Source organism: Mesoplodon bidens (assembly GCF_964165515.1).
Source record: "Mesoplodon bidens genome assembly, chromosome: 1".
Taxonomy (NCBI): domain Eukaryota; kingdom Metazoa; phylum Chordata; class Mammalia; order Artiodactyla; family Ziphiidae; genus Mesoplodon; species Mesoplodon bidens.
Window position 1 is genome coordinate 136,603,359 of NC_138176.1, and position 16,586 is coordinate 136,619,944.

Genomic DNA, 16,586 nt, shown 5'->3' on the forward strand with positions numbered 1-16,586 from the left:
TACAGTGAAATCTGGTTTTCATGGGCGGAACCGGAAAGGGGTGTCAGGATTGCCCTCCCAGCCCCCCGGGGCGGGGGATGCTCCTACTCTGCGTCTTACCCAGACAGGCAGGAAGAGAAGTGGGCCCTGACGGCGGAGGGAGCGGCACCCGACCCCCCGGTGCTGGGCCAGCGGCGGAACTGAGGAGCCGCCTCAGACCCTGGCGTCCAGCCGTCCGCTCGTCGGTGCGCCGCCGCCAGGACCGCCCGGCAGCCGCGGCCGAAGGCTTACCGCAAGGACGGACGGAGCCCGCCTGTGCCGAGGCGAGTCCTCCACGACAGAGATGGGACGGGGCTGGAGTGGCTACGAAGACGCGCTCCTCACTCGAGCGGCCAACCGGAAGCGGCCGATCTGCCCCACCTCCCATATCCGGGCACGTGACCAGCCTCCACGCCGGAAGTCGGTCGGGTAGAGCCGGAAGGAGTCGGCAGAGGCCTTGGCGAGGGGTGGGGGTCGGGTCTCGCCGTAGGGGAGTGTCTAAGACAAGCAGGGGCGGGACTCCGTCGCTCGGAGACTGACTCGGGAGCTGGGGCATTTGGTGCTGCGTGTTAGTTTCTCTTGAAGAGTTATTTATTTAGTTTTTTTCAGTCGTTCTTTTTTTTTTTTTTTTTCCATACGCGGGCCTCTCAGTGCTGTGGCCTCTCCCGTTGCGGAGCACAGGCTCCGGACGCGCAGGCCCAGCGGCCACGGCTCACGGGCCCAGCCGCTCCGCGGCACGTGGGATCCTCCCAGACCGGGGCACGAACCCGCGCCCCCTGCATCGGCAGGCGGACTCTCAACCACTGCGCCACCAGGGAAGCCCTCAGCAGTTCATTTAAGAAGAGATGCGATTACATGTTTTCTTTCTTGCACACGTAAAGCTCTGTTAACTCTAGATACTTGCTGCTTATGGCATGGAGAGTTTAAATGAATTAAATCAGAATTGGGGGGGGGACGCGGGGGACCAAGACACCAGCACTTAAAAAAATTTTTTTTTAACTTTTTTAGGCGCGCAGCATATGTGATCTTAGTTCCCCCACCAGCAATCGCACTCGCACCCCCTGCAATGCAAGGGTGGAGTCTTAACCACTGGACCGCCAGGGAAGTTCCCACTAGCACTTTTCACATCTTTGGGGAAAATTCTAATATGCAGCTATGGTGGAGAACCATTGATACAATGACGCTGGTATTTTAAAATGTGATCTGTGGACCAGCTGCTTGGGCATCATCTGGGTGTTCTTTAGAAAATGCAGCCTCTCAGGCTTACTTCAGATCTACTGAAGGTAATCTACATCTTAACGAGATGACGCCTGTTCACGTTTAAGTTTGAGAAGCACAGGTGATGCCAGTGTTGCTGGTTGCAAGGCAAGTGATTTATTTATTCCATATGTTTGGCACCTGTTTTATGCCAGGCACTTTGATCCAGGTGCAGAGGTGATTCAGACATGAATCTCACCCTGAAGACGTTCCCGGTATGGTAGGGCCAAACAAGGTATACATACAAATACATATAAAATAAGACAAAATAAATGACCAAAGAGAGATACAGGTCAGATAAATGTGCTGGTAATTCAGAGGAGCGACTTCTTTGCTCTAGCTCAATACCGTCCTTTGCAAGGGTTCTGCAGGGACCCATTCAATGCAAGCATTCGTTCATTTGAAAACGGAGCCACCTCAATGCTGGGCACTGTATTCGGTGCTGGAGATACAAAGACAGGGATCCCACTAAGAAGGGGACACACCGTCATTGGAGAGACAGAATTAAATAGAGGGATAAATTACAGTCTAGTGTGGTAAAGTAAACAACAAAAGTAGAAAAAAAGAGATGTAGCACCATAGGAATGCAAAAGAAGGTGTAACTCACTCTGTCGAGATGGATTCACTGAGAAAGGCACAAATGAACTGTGCAAAGTATCTTTCAGTGTTTAGCTGAAGATATAATTTGGTAGAAAAATCAGCAGACACAGTAGGGACCTGTTTGCTCCTGAGATCAATATGCTGTAGTCAATGCTACTTGAAATGCTTTTCAGTTTCATTGAATGACTTCCCTTTTAAGAGCAGGATCTGATCTGATCTTTAGAAAGACCTCTTGGGTCCTTCCTGCTCAGTCCCAGAATGCTTACTGTGGACACTCTTTATATGACAGTTGCATGTGCTATTTTGTCCTTTTTTTTCCCTTTCTCTTTTCTTTTCTTCCTTTTTTTTTTTTTTTAACCTGTATGTTTACAACCCTCTTCAAAGTTGGGAAGTGAATTGCTTTTCAGAAGCCTGGACTTCTTCCCTGAACTCTAGATTTGTTGTTGTTGTTCTCTAGTTTTTTGGTTTTTTTAATTAATTTTTACTGCAGTATAGTTGCTTTACAACGTGAACTCCAGCTTTGTGTATCCATTGCCTCCCCAACATTTCCACTCGGATGTCCATTAGGCATCTCAAACTAAAATTTAAAAATTTCTAAAAATTAAATTCTCATTTCTCCCCTCCTCTCCTGGATTCCCCTCAAAGTAGAGGCTGAAACAAAGGCTTACGTGCAGTATTTTATTTGAGGCTTTGATAGCAGGGAGCAAGTGTGAGAGAAGAGGGAGGGGAAGTAAAACAAGGAAGAGGGAGAGGCATATAAGGATGTGTTATTGAGTTCGTCGTCACCATATCTGAATGTTTTCTTGATCCCTTAGGACTTTCTGGGAAGCTTCGTGAGATGATTCGCAAAACTGTCCACTGAAAGCCAGAATGGAAGAGGCATTTATCTGTCAGCTCCTGTCTCCCTTTGATCAAAGATTAATGCCCCTGGCCATTAACTACTCCACACTTCCCAAATGCACAATTGTGAATGCCAAGCTGACTTCCACATCAGAGAAGTCCTGAGGAAGAAGAGAGGTGCAGTCATGTCGTACTTGCCCAAAGTTCATCAAACTCTCTTCAGAAAAGTTTGCTGCAGCAGTGGTTGGAATAAGAGGCTGAAAGGATTTGAGGTGGTGACAGAAGATACACAGATGCTGTCCATTTCAGTCCACTCTTTGTACCACTCACATCCGCTTGGCCTTTCGTTATGTCTGGTCTTTTACAGAGTCCCCTTCAAGGTGATGGCCACCTACTATCTCTGCGAAGACTTAATATAAGAGAGTTGGTGGAATAATCTTCAGTCCCTGCTGCTACACTGATGCCAAGACCGTGCTTGTTTTCATTAACTCCCTCCTCTACTATCCATCCTAACCTCCCTTCACCCTGGGCCAGCACGTCAGCTGATCTAGGTTGTTTCCTCAGCGAGGTAACTGGAACCTTCAGCCTTTGTTTACCTTGCTCTGGTTGGGCCATGATTGTGTAATTGCCTGTTCAACTTATCCCTGGGTACAGAAACACCAAGGTAAGCCTCAGTTGAATTCCTTCCAGATTTATTCCTCCCTACTGCTATTGTATAGCAACAATCCCAGATTTTTCTGCCAGTCACAGTTGAGTACTCCCACTACTGTAGTAACTCTTTCCGTTGCTACGTGACTACTGCCATGAGAAACCAAGTAACCAAATGATAGTGAGGGAGTTTCAAGTTCAGTGAAGCATCCTCCACCCAACTCGTGGAGAGCTAATTATTGTAATCTAGCAAAGCCTAAATTTGGGAGGCAGGAAACACAAATTCTGTGAGTGCATCACTGGAAGTAATGATAAAATGGGCCAATCCTGCTCCCATTCTGGGGCTTCCAGAGCTATGTCTTTAGCTGTTGGGGACAGCTGGCTACTTCTGAGTGATGAGGGATATGGCAATATCAGTGGAGTCTCTGGTCATGTGTATATTGTCACCTTTTTTTTAGGAGGATGCTGTAAAATGGATTCCTTGGTTAAAGGAGCATTGATCAGGATACTATAATTCTGGTGTTACGGATGTTGGCAGAGTCACTTCAGGCAGGAAAGACAAACCTAGGAGTCTGTAAATATTTGTACTTAGGGCCACTTCTCTCTATAAACAAAGCTAACAATAAAGAATACTGCTCCAAGCTCTACCAACTGGCAAGATTTCACTTCACCTTTGTTCTTTAAAGCCACCCCTGAGTGGGGCTATGTGCAACAGCAGTCCAGTTTTTCCTACACACCAACACAATGTGCCAACCCATCTGTGAACCAGGCTGAGATAGGTAGTCATAGGGAACTCCAAGAGGGCATAGGAGTGAGCTGAGGAAGAGATACCAGTGCTGTAGAAGTGCCATGGGAGTCTGAGTCACCCATTCATGTAATTTACAATACTTGTGTCTTCTGGACCTGCTCAGGCTCAGTCCTATACCATTTACAGACTTCATTGGATTGCTGCTGTACCCATGCACTTATAACTTAGTGGATCTGATAATATCCAGCTCTAGTGTTCCCAAGGAGAATAGTTCTCTGCCTCAGGCATGGCCTTGCAGAACAGTAAGGCTCTGTGATGCAACTCTCTTACTGGGGGCTTTCCAGAGATTTCACACAGGGCTCTTATCCATCACAGATACCTCTAGCACCCTTAGATCTGTGGGAACAAATGGCCTGAGCGTTAGGCAACTAGCATCATAGCCCTTCTGTGCAACATATCCAACCGATAGGTACTTTAGTTTTACAATAAGTTTATTCCAACATCCTTCTGGGAAACATATTCTGGTGGTTCTCTCATCTAACATAATAAATTCGTTCTAACACTTCTGCTCCCCTGAGTCTTCTGATTCCTTTCTCAATACTCATTCAGAATTGTTCTATGACATCTCATTTAGCACAGGCCATCAGCATAGCCAAGCTTTAAGGAGGTGTTGAGGCTTTGTATTAGGACTGGGTCTGGGTGTCCTTGCCAAAACATTAAATCCAGAATCACAGGTGAATGGCCCCATGTCATAAATTCTCCCATATCCAGCCTTATAACCTGATTTCTCTGGTTTAGTGCTCTAAATATTCACTCTTACAAATAACCCCCTGGTTTCTATTAGACAGTTTTGCAATTCTTTCTAAGTTCATCTATAGTTCAGTGGTTCTCACCTGGGATGATTTTGACTCCCAGGGGACTTTTGGTAATGTCTGGAGACATTTTTGGTTGTCATTACCAAGGGGGTTCTACTAACATCTAGTGAGTAGAGGCCAGGGATGCTGCTGAACAGCCTGCAATACACAGGCTGTTCAGCCTGCTCCCACAGCAAAGAATTATCCAGCCCCAAATGTCACTAGTGCCAAGGTTGAGGAACTCTGGTCTAGTTCTCCCTGGAGCAGGGATTGCAATCCCCACATAGGTTTGCTGAACTCTGACCCTGGTTACAGGCTTGAGGCAGTGGTCGTTGGGGGAAGATATTGGGAAAATTAAGGTAATAAATTAGGCTCTTGCTTCATATATGTTCTTTGAAGTAGTTCCAGACAATAAGAGGCTGCTTTCCTTTATCAAGAGAAAGGAGTCTGTTGGCACAGAGGATGACAAAAAATCTGGGGGTTTAAGATTATAAGACAAAAAGCCAAAAAAAAAGATTATAAGACATGTGCACACAAATGTCCCCATTCTAGATCTCAAAGTTTCATTATTTTCCTATCAGGGCCCTAGGTTTGACACGAGTAATATTTTAAGGCTGTGCATTTAGACTCCTTTGCCGCTCTGCCACCCTTTTGATTACATGTCGGAGCTGACTTTTAGCACAGTCGGCTCAGTGGCTACTCTGCCCTAGAGGCTTCTGGCTTTCACAGTGTGCCATGATTTGATTGTTGGCTGAACAGAGCCTGTCATTTTCTTTTGTTAAGATCTCCAAAGCAGTTAACAGAAGTTAGCCCACTTTATGACTATCATTGCTCATAATGCTCAAGTACCATAGCCACATGTAATTCAATGTTTCATCTTCTGTCTGCACCTCATTCTAATCTACAACAGTAGAGAGTCTTGGTAATTAGCAATGCTACTGTATGCCAGGGGTTGTCACCACTTGCAATTTACCACCAACTACTTAACCACCAGCAAGGGTCCTTATTGTCTTGTGATCAGTGCTGTAGGATCAGCCTCCAAAATCCCATACTGAGGCTTTACATTCTGGAGTCACTTTTTTTTTTCTTAAATCAGATTATAGTTGCTTTACAATGTTGTGTTAGTTTCTGCTGTACAGCAAAGTGAATCAGCTATATGTATACATATATACCCTCTTTTTTGGATTTCCTTCCCATTTAGGTCACCACAGAGCACTGAGTAGAGTTCCCTGTGCTATACAGTAGGATCTCTGGAGGCAATTTTGATGCCCAGTGCTCCCCTGAAAGCAGAGCCCCAAACAAAGGCTTAGGTGCTAGTAGTTTATTTGAGAAAATGAGTTCAGGGAATAGACTAAGGGGCCCAGGGGAAACAAAATAGAGAAAGCGGAAAAGCCAATACAGGATGCATTATTGAGTTGACAAATGCAGTGGGCGATTTGTTGATTGATACTGTCGAAACTTCTGAGAAGACTTAGCGAAATGCGTCTCAGAATTCTGTACTGAAGTGAAGAAGAACAAAGAGAACGCACTTATCTATCGGCTGCTATCTGCCATTGGTTAAGCTTGCACCACATGCTTCTAATTGCGCGTGTGCACTGTGGGCTGGTTTCTGCAGTATCCCACGCTAGAAGCAGGGAGTGAGAGAGGCAAGGTGCTGGAATATTGTTCTTGGGAGATGATCTTGAGGTTGAGGCCTGCACAGAATTGGTCATTGCAGCAACACCTGGAATAAGAGGTGAGGCTGAAAGTATTTAAAATAATGCATGAAAGATTTCTAAACATGGCTTCTCCCTGAGTTTTCTCCATTTGAGTTAATGGTATCTCTATCTTCTCAGCTGCTCAGGCCGGTCCTTGACTTCTCTCTTTCTCTCATATTCTACATCCAATCTCTCAAGAAATCTTATGGGTTCTACCTCTAAAGTATTTCCAGAATCTGACCACTTCTCCCCATCTCCATTGCTACTCTTTCCTTGGTTATTGCTGTTATCTTGTCTCCTGAATTACTGTTTATCTCCCTACAGTGTATTATTAATGCAGCTGCCAGAGGGATCCTTTTTAAAACATGAGCCATACATGTTACGCTTTGCTCAGAACCCTCCAGTAGCTTCAGAGTGAAAGTCAAAGTTCTTACAAGGACCTACAAGATCCTGCACAATCTCCCCATTTCCCCACCCACCAGGACTTCATCTTCTTCTATCCACCTTGGTCACTCTACTCCAGTTCCTTAGACCTCCTTGTTGTTCCTTGAAAAGCCTAGGCAAGCTGGACTTTTGCTCTTGCTTTTCCCTCTGCTTTTCCATTAAATATCTGCATGGCTCACTACTGCATCCTTGTCATGTCTTTGCTCAAAGGTTACCTCAATGAGGCCTTCCATGATAGCCCTATTTAAAATAGTGCCCCAACCTAGCATTCTTTATCTTTCATTTTTGCTTTGTTTTTCTTCATGGTTCTTATTACATTCTGCAATACTATGGCATTATATCTGATATATATATATATATCAGATATAATGCCATATATATATATATATATATATATAGTTAACATATGTTATTCATTTATTTATTTACTTATTCTTTCCCTTTCACCAGAATGAAGGCTTATGAAGACAAAGACTTCTGTTTTGCTCACTGATGTATTCCCAGTTCCTAGAACTCATATCAATTCACTTATTATGTTCTCTGTACTATCCTAAGCATTTTACATGTATTAACTACTTTGGTCCTATGAGGTGGGAATCTTTATTATCCTTATTCTAAAGATTAGAAAGCAGCACAGATTATTTAGCCCAAAGACACGTAGTAGGCACATAGTAGTATTTCAGTGAATATCTCTTTATATTACTATAGTTCTCTGCATAAAGTACACTTGGGAAGCAACATAAGACAGTGGAAAGAACATGGTTGCTGGGGTCGTGCAGACCTGGGTTCAAATCTGGTCTTTATTGGTTCAGTGATCACAGGACAGATTACTTAACTCTTCTGAGCTTGAGTTTCCTCATCTGTAAATTCAAAATTATAAATGTCATCTTTTGGGACTGTCCTGCAATTCGCTGAGATATATTTCTTGTAAAGCACTTGCACATTACTCGGCACATAGTAAGCACTCAATAAATGGTAGCTATTATTTATATGCAGGTTGGTTAGAAGATTAAATTGGGTAGATTTATGTTCTCAAAAGACATGAAATAGTCACTCAAGCCCTGCAGTCCTGCTTCCCTTTCATAGGCAGAAGGCCACATATATTAACATATATCATATATGAGGCAATCTCATATTTGGATAGCATGGAATAAAGTTTTCATTGTTAATGAGCTCCAAGGGAAAAGTTTCTTCTAAATGGCCAGGAGTAGTGAGTATTGATGTTTGAACAATATTGGCAAAATTGAAATTGGTTCAAGATGGTGGAGTAGAAGGATGTGCCCTCACTCGCTCTTGCAAGAGCACCAGAATCACAACTAACCACTGAACAATCATCGACAGGAAGACCCTGGAACTCACCAAAAAAGATACCCCACCTCTAAAGACACAGGAGAAGCCACAATGAAATGGTAGGAGGGGTGCAATCACCATAAAATCAAATCCCATAACTGCTGGGTGGGTGACTCCCAAACTGAAGAACAATTATACCACAGAAGTCCACACACTGGATTGAAGGTTCTGAGCCCCATGTCAGCCTTCCCAACCTGGGGTCTGGCAACGGGAGGAGGAATTCCCAGAGATTCAGACTTTGTCGGCTAGTAGGATTTGATTGCAGGACTTCAGCAGGACAGGGGGAAACAGAGACTCCACTCTTGGAGGGCACACTCAAAGTAGGGTGCACATCAGGACCCAAGGGGAAGAAGCAGTGATCCCATAGGAGACTGAACCAAACCTACCAGCTAGAGTGTTGGAGGGTCTCCTGCAGAGGCGGGGGCTGGCTGTGGCTCACCACAGGGACAAGGACACTGACAGCAGAAGTTCTGGGAAGTACTCCTTGGCATGAGCCCTCCTGTAGTCCATTAGTCCCACCAAAGAGCCTGGAGCCTCCAGTGCTGGGTTGCCTCAAGGCCAAACAACCAACAGGGAGGGAACTCAGCCCCACCCATGAGCAGAGAAGGGGATTAAAGTTTTACTGAGCTCTGCCCACCAGAGCAACACCCAACTCTACCCACCACCAGTCCCTCCCATCAGGAAGCTGGCACAACCTCTTAGATAGCCTCATCCACTAGAGAGAAGAAAGCAGAAACAAGAAGAACTACAATCCTGCAGCCTGTGGAACGAAAACCACAGTCACAGAAAAGTAGACAAAATGAAAAGGCAGAGGACTATGTACCAGATGAAGGAACAAGACAAAACCCCAGAAAAACAGCTAAATGAAGTGGATATAGGCAACCTTCCAGGAAAAGGATTCATTATAATGATAGTGAAGATGATCCAGGACCTCAGAAAAAGAATGGAAGAAAAGATTGAGAAGATGCAATAAATGTTTAACAAAGACCTAGAAGAATTAAAGAACATACACCTAGATAGGAATTAAAGAACAGACAGAGATGAGCAATACAATAACTGAAATGAAATATACACTAGAAGGAATCAATAGCAAATAACTGAGGCAGAAGAACAGATAAGTGACCTGGAAGACAGAATGGTGGAATTCACTACTGCGGAACAGAATAAAGAAAGAAAAATGAAAAGAAATGAAGACAGACTAAGAGACCTCTGGGACAACATTAAATGCACTAACATTCGCATTTTAGGGGTCCCAGAAGGAGAAGAGAGCAAGAAAGGACCTGAGAAAATATTTGAAGACATTATAGTCAAAAACTTCCCTAACATGGGAAGGGAAATAGCCACCCAAGTCCAGGAAGCACAGAGAGACCCAGGCAGGATAAACCCAAGGAGAAACACGCTGAGACACATTGTAATCAAACTGACAAAAATTAAAGACAAAGAAAAATTATTAAAAGCAACAAGGGAAAATGACAAATAACATACAAGGGAACTCCTATAAGGTTAACAGCTGATTTCTCAGCAGAAACTCTACGAGCCAGAAAGGAGTGGCATGATATATTTAAAGTGACAAAAGGGAAGAAACTACAACCAAGATTACTCTACTCAGCAAGAATCTCATTCAGATTTCATGGAGAAATCAAAAGCTATACAGATAAGCAAAAGCTAGGAGAATTCAGCACCACCAAACCAGCTCTACAACAAATGCTAAAGGAACTTCTCTAAGTGGGAAACACAACAGAAGAAAAGGAGCTACAAAAACAAACCCAAAACAGTTCAGAAAATGGTAATAGGAACATACGTATCGATAATTACCTTAAATGTGAATGGATTAAATGCTCCAACCAAAAGACACAGGCTCGCTGAATGGATACAAAAACAAGACTCATATATATGCTGTCTACAAGAGACCCACTTCAAACCTAAGGACACATACAGACTGAAAGTGAGAGGATAGAAAAAGATATTCCATGCAAGTGGAATTCAAAAGAAAGCTGGAATAGCAATACTCATATCAGAAAAAATAGACTTTAAAATAATGAATGTTATAAGAGACAAGGAAGGACACTACACAATGATCAAGGGATCAATCCAAGAAGAAGATATAACAATTATAAATATATATGCACCCAACATAGGAGCACCTCAATGCATAAGACAAATGCTAACAGCTATAAAAGAGGATATCGACAGTAACACAATAATAATGGGAGACGTTAACACCTCACTTACACCAATGGAGAGATCATCCAGACAGAAAATTAATAAGGAAACACAAGCTTTAAATAATGACACAATACCAGACAGATTTAATTGATATTTATAGGACATTTCATCCGAAAACAGCAGATGACACTTTCTTCTCAAGTGCACACGGAACATTCTCCAGGATAGATCACATCTAGGGTCACAAATCAAGCTTTGGTAAATTTAAGAAAATTGAAGTCATATCAAGCATCTTTTCTCACCACAACACTATGAGATTAGAAATCAATTACAGGAAAAAAAGTAAAATACACAAACAAATGCAGTCTAAACAGTACATTACTAAATAACCAAGAGATCACTGAAGAAATCAAAGAGGAAAACAAAAAATACCTAGAGACAAATGACTATGAAAACACGATGATCCAAAACCTATGGGATGCAGCAAAAGCAGTTCTAAGTGGGAAGTTTATAGCTATACAAGCCTACCTCAAGAAACAAGAAAAGTCTCAAATAAACAATCTAACCTTACACCTAAAGGAACTAGAGAAAGAAGAGCAAACAAAACCCAAAGTTACCAGAAGGAAAGAAATCATAAAGATCAGAGCAGAAATAAATGAAATAGAAACAAAGAAAACAATGGCAAAGTTCAATAAAACTAAAAGCTGGTTCTTTGAGAAGATAAACAAAATTGATAAACCATTAGCCAGACTCATCAAGAAAAAGAGGGAGAGAACTCAAATCAATAAAATTAGAAATGAAAAAGGAGAAGTTACAACAGACACTGTAGAAATACAAAGCATCCTAAGAGACTGTTACAAGCAACTCTATGCCAATAAACTGGACAACCTGGAAGAAATGGACAAATTCTTAGAAAGGTATAACCTTCCAAGACTGAACCAGGAAGAGACAGAAAATATGAACAGACCAATCACAAGTAACGGAATTGAAACTGTGATTAAAAATCTTCCAACAAACAAAAGTCCAGGACCAGATGGCTTCACAGGTGAATTCTATCAAACATTTAGAGAAAAGCTAACACCCATCCTTCTTAAACTCTTCCAAAAAATTGCAGAGGAAGGAACACTCCTAAACTCATTCTATGAGGCCATTGTCACCTTGATACCAAAACCAGACAAAGATACTACAAAAAAATAAAATTACAGGGGCTTCCCTGGTGGCGCAGTGGTTGGGAGTCCGCCTGCCAATGCGAAGGATATGGGCTCGTGCCCCGGTCCTGGGGGATCCCACATGCCACTGAGCAGCTGGGCCTGTGGGCCATGGCTGCTGGGCCTGCGCGTCCGGAGCCTGTGCTCCGCGGCAGGAGAGGACGTAGCGGTGGGGGGGCCCGTGTACCGCAAAACCAACAAAAAAATTTACAGACCAATATCACTGATGAATATAGAAGCAAAAATCCTCAACAAAATACTAGCAAACAGAATCCAACAACACATTAAAAGGATCATACACCATGATCAAGTGGGATTTATCTCAGGGATGCAAGGATTCTTCAATATATGCAAATCAATCAATGTGATACACCATATTAAAAACTTGAAGAATAAAAACCATATGATTATCTCAACAGGTGCAGAAAAAGCTTTTGACAAAATTCAACACCGATTTATGATAAAAACTCTCCAGAAAGTGGGCTTAGAGGGAACCTACCTGAACATCATAAAGGCCATATATGACAAACCCAACAAACCCAACAACAAACATCATTCTCATGGTGAAAAACTGAAAGCATTTCCTCTAAGATCAGGACCAAGACAAGAATGTCCACTCTTGCCACTATTATTCAACATAGTTTTGGAAGTCCTAACCATGGCAATCAGAGAAGAAAAATAAATAAATAAAAGGAATACAAATTGGAAAAGAAATAAAACTATCACTGTTTGCAGATGACATGATACTATACATAGATAATCTTAAAGATGCCACCAGAAAACTACTAGACCTAATGAATTTGGTAAAGTTGCAGGACACAAAATTAATGCATAGAAATCTCTTGCATTCTTATACACTAACAATGAAAGATCAGAAAGAGAAATTAAGGCAACAATACCATTCACCACTGCAACAAAAAGAATAAAGTACCTAGGAATAAACCTACCTAAGGAGGTAAAATACCTGTACTCAGAAAACTATAAGACACTGATGAAAGAAATTAAAGATGACACAGATGGAGAGATATATCATGTTCTTGGATTGGAAGAATCAATATTGTGAAAGTGACTATACTACCCAAAGCAATCTACAGAATCAATGCAATCCTTATCAAATTACCAATGGCATTTTTTACAGAACTAGAACAAAAAATCTTAAAATTTTGTATGGAGACATAAAGACCCCAAGTAGCCAAAGCAGTCTTGAGGGAAAAAAACGGAGCTGGAGGAATCAGACTCCCTGACTTCAGACTATACTACAAAGCTACAGTAATCAAGACAATATGGTACTGGCACAAAAACAGAAATATAGATCAATGGCACAGGATAGAAAGCCCAGAGATAAACCCATGCACCTATGGTCAACTAATCTATGACAGAGGGGGCAAGGATATATAATGAAGAGAAGACAGTCTCTTCAATAAGTGATGCTGGGAAAACTGGACAGCTACATGTAAAAGAATGAAGTAAGAATACACCCTAACACCATACACAAAAATAAACTCAAAATGGATTAAAGACCTAAACGTAAGACAGGACACTGTAAAACTCTTAGAGGAAAACATAGGAAGAACACTCCTTGACATAAATCACAGCAAGATCTTTTTTGACCCACCTCCTAGAGTAATGGAAATGAAAACAAAAATAAACAAATGGGACCTAATGAAACTTCAAAGCTTTTGCAACAGCAAAGCTGTAAACTTAAACATCACTATAAACAAGATGAAAAGACAACCTTCAGTATGGGAGAAAATATTTGCAAACGAATCAACAGACAAAGGATTAATCTCCAAAATATATAAACAGCTCATGCAGTTCAATATTGAAAAAACAAGCAACCCAATCCAAAAATGGGCAGAAGACCTAAATAGACATTTCTCCAAAGAAGACATACAGCTGGCCAAGAAGCACATGAAAAGCTGCTCAGCATCTCTAATCATTAGAGAAATGCAAATCAAAACTACAATGAGTTATCACCTCACACCAGTTAGAATGGGCATCATCAGAAAATCTACAAACAACAAATGCTGGAGCGGGTATGGAGAAAAGGGAAGCCTCTTGGGCTGTTGGTGGGAATGTAAATTGATGCAGCCACTATGGAGAACAGTATGGAGGTTCCTTAAAAAACTAAAAATAGAATTACCATATGACCCAGCAACCCCACTCCTGGGCATATACCCAGAGAAAACCATAATTCAAAAACACACATGCACCCCAATGTTCATTGCAGCACTATTTACAATAGCCAGGTCATGGAAGCAACCTAAATGTCCATCGACAATGAATGGATAAAGATGTGGTACATATATACAATGGAATATTACTCAGCCATAAAAGGGAATGAAATTGGGTCATTTGTAGAGGCGTGGATGGACCTAGAGACTGTCATACAGAGTGAAGTAAGTCAGAAAGAGGAAAACAAATATCGTATATTAATGCATGTATATGGAACCGAGAAAAATGGTACAGATGAACCGGTTTGCAGGGCAGAAATAGAGACACAGATGTAGAGAACAAACGTATGGACACCAAGGGGGGAAAGTGGTGTGGGTAGTGGTGGTGTGATGAATTGGGAGATTGGAATTGACATCAACACACTAATATGTATAAAATAGATAACTAATAAGAACCTGCTGTATAAAAAAATAATAAAATAAAATTTTAAAAAAGTATTGGCAAAATTACCTAACAATATTGGCAGGAAGTTGTCCGCATAGAATTCACTCTTGATACCTGCACCAATAAATCAGAGGTGTGAAGCTTGTGGAGACTTGATCTCAGAGCCCTCAGAGTAACCTGCACTCATTTCACCCATTTGAAGGGACAGGGGAGTCCCTTTTCCTCATTTTGAAAGCCCGGAAGGAGAAGGACAGAAGTGTCCTACTGAACACAGAACTCTGCCTGATGAAGTACCAACAGCTGGGCAGCGTCACTGGCTTTGAGGACTTTGGTGAGAAACCCTGCAGATCTCACGGAAGTGGATTGAGGCGTAGCCCACTTTTACTGCAGTCCCAACTGTCCCTTAATTTAAGTCTAATTGACTTTAATTTGAGTCTGAGGCCAAGGGATCTCTATATTTTGAAGAAATCATATGGGTTTATTTAATCTCATTTTTTCCTTATCCCTAATTTTGGGAACTTTTTATTATGTCAGTTACTTTGGTATTTCTCTTTTCTATTTCTTAGCATTGTTTTCTTATAACTCAATAATGCACATTCCTGTCTAAGGAAGGAAGAACAATTTTTCAGAGACGTCAGACCATTAGTATCAACACAAAGAATGCCAGGAAAATTTTTTGGAACAATGAGGATTACAGAGCTCCACTTTCCAGATTCTTTCATTATAAATGGCTTTAACAGTGACTGGATGAGAGGAGAGCTTCTGCTATTATGCACATAAAGCAATCAGTGTTTGTTTTGGTTTTATTAGAAACAGATGTAAATATCCCCACAGAATACTTTCCATTTCTTTGCAGCTTTATAGAAGGAAGTCAGGAGACACTAAATGAGGATGGTAATTACCTGTATTGCTATTAATTAAATAAATACTAAAAATAGATGTTAACTAGATATAGATACACATCTGAAAAACATAGAAAAGTAATACAATAAGGCATACGAATACTATAAGGAAGGCAGAGGTTGGCTTGCAGAATCGCATTGCATCTCCAAGCTTTTTAAATGCAGTTGCCTTATTCAATGTACATATTGTAGGGTGATATTATAATAAAAGGCACAGTGCTAAGCTCCCTATTTACGTTTGGAGAGATTCTCTCAGAAGTGCAGAGATCATCTCTCACCTAATTCAGAATCTCTTCTGGGAATTGACTACCATGGACAAAAATACACCATATATTGTGGCTTGAAGTGGAGGTTAATGATTCTCAGGGTGACTTCTTTAATACACTCACATCAAGCCTTGGACACAATATTTTTCTCCTCTTTGAACTTGGGGAATTCAGGAGCAGTGCTGCTGGCAAGCCTAGACCTGCACCCTAGAAGTGTAAGCAAATCAAGATAAATATTAATGGCTTGACTGTGTTCATTTTTTAAAATAAATTTGTTTATTTTTTATTCATTTATTTTTGGCTGCGCTGGGTCTTCATTGCTGCAGAGGCTTTTTCTAGTTGCAGCAAGCGGGGGCTACTCTTCGTTGCGGTGTGTGGGCTTCTCATTGCGGTGGTTTCTCTTGCTGCGGAGCACGGGCTCTAGGCGCTCGGGCTCAGTAGTTGTGGCTTACGGGCTCTAGAGTGCAGGCTGTAGACTGCAGGCTCAGTAGTTGTGGTGCACGGGCTTCGTTGCTCTGCAGCATGTGGGATCTTCCTGGACCAGGGCTCGAACCCGTGTCCCCTGCATTGGCAGGCTGATTCCCAACCACTGCGTCACCAGGGAAGTCCCTGACTGTGTTCATTTTTATGGAAAATCAGATTTAATGTTGACTATTCTAACTGCTTTAAACTTACATCCTTTCTTTGTCCCAAAGAGTTATTAAATTGTTTACCATTTGTATGGATAAAATTCAGTGGGACGATATATTGTCACATATACTAAGTCGTAAGTGTTTAAACAGTAGTCAGTAAGTAACTTTCTGGTAAGTGGCACTTAAACTGTACAAAGATAAGGTCTTGCTGTTGCCATTGTTACTTAGTGACAGGTAGTGTAGATCATTAATTTTTACCATTAATGATGGCCCTTGAGGGTCAAGGGCTTTCTATGAGAGTCCCCAAGACTGTTTTTTTCCCCTAGAATTGTGTATA

General features: G+C 41.8%; 1 protein-coding gene across 2 annotated transcripts in view; it reads right to left on the reverse strand.

Moving 5' to 3' along the window:
• The window catches only part of EXOC1 (exocyst complex component 1), a 64,395-nt gene extending 63,995 nt beyond the window's left edge, over nucleotides 1-400 (reverse strand). Inside the window, exon 1 of one of the 2 annotated variants that reach the window (XM_081227112.1) lies at nucleotides 271-400. The gene's annotated coding sequence lies outside the window, so the exon portion shown is untranslated. Of the gene's footprint in view, nucleotides 1-99 lie in introns of both variants that reach the window. The other variant, XM_081227111.1, reaches the window with a different exon arrangement.
• Nucleotides 401-16,586: the final 16,186 nt, after the last annotated feature.